This window comes from Chiloscyllium plagiosum, unplaced genomic scaffold, assembly GCF_004010195.1.
Source record: "Chiloscyllium plagiosum isolate BGI_BamShark_2017 unplaced genomic scaffold, ASM401019v2 scaf_9129, whole genome shotgun sequence".
Classification (NCBI taxonomy): Eukaryota; Metazoa; Chordata; class Chondrichthyes; order Orectolobiformes; family Hemiscylliidae; genus Chiloscyllium; species Chiloscyllium plagiosum.
The window spans coordinates 43307-44371 of NW_025214474.1; positions in this window are offsets into that span (position 1 = coordinate 43307).

The window sequence follows — 1065 nt, forward strand, 5'->3', positions numbered from 1 at the left end:
GATGCTGCCTGACCTGCTGCGCTTTTCCAGCAACACATTTCCATCTCTGATCTCCAGCATCTGCAGACCTCACTTTCTCCTCTCTACAGATACTGCCCCAGCTGCTGTGATCTCCATCGTTGTTTGTTTCAGGCCTTGGTATCACCTGGTTTGCACTCGACAGACCCATTGTAGCCACCAACAGTCCACACTAGCAGCCATTCCTTCTCCTAGGCTGACCATTACCCACTCCTTTGTTTTTCCAACTGCCCTTCTCTCTGTCTTTGGGCTCCATGTCCAGGTATTATTTACTCCTTACCCCCTACCCCACACTTATTTCCTACATTAAAAATGTCTTTCTAGCTACCATCAGTTCTGAAGAAGGGTCACCAGACCTGAAACGTTAACTCTGACTTCTCTCCACAGACACTGCCAGGCCTGCTGAGATTTTCCAGCAATTTCAGTCTTTATTCTTTCACTTACTGGCCGGATTTCAGCACTTTTGACATTGGGTGGGTGAGATTAAAATGAGCCTCATGATGTACAGATATGATTGCAGCCTGATGGACTGGTTTGGTCCAATGCCCTTACTTTGCCGTGAATATCCTCCTTCGTGCAGCTGTGAGATGGGCACTTTGTAGCTCTTCTCTCAATCTGTTCCAAATGAAACGTCTGCAGCAAACAGAAGGAATAAGGTCAGCTAAGGAGAGGTCTCAGTTTGTGTGGAATCTGGTGCCCTGCTGTCAATTTCACTGCTATTCTGAATTCAGCTTCTTTCTGACTGAACGTCTGTTCAAATGAATAAGCAAATAACTGAATATAAAATCTTACATTAACCATTGCAATTATATGCATACAAAACAAAGCAATAAACACAGAATGAGGCTATTCAGTTAATCAAATCTGCTCCACCATTCAATGAAATCTGCTCATCTAACACCACTTTCTTGCACTATCCATTGGTGTTTTTAAGATGTGGAAATCTGATGATCTCAGTTTTGAATATACTCACTAACCAAGTTTCTACAACTCCCTGCAGCAGAGAATTCTACATAATTAGTGAACGCAAATGGAGGGTTTGAGTTG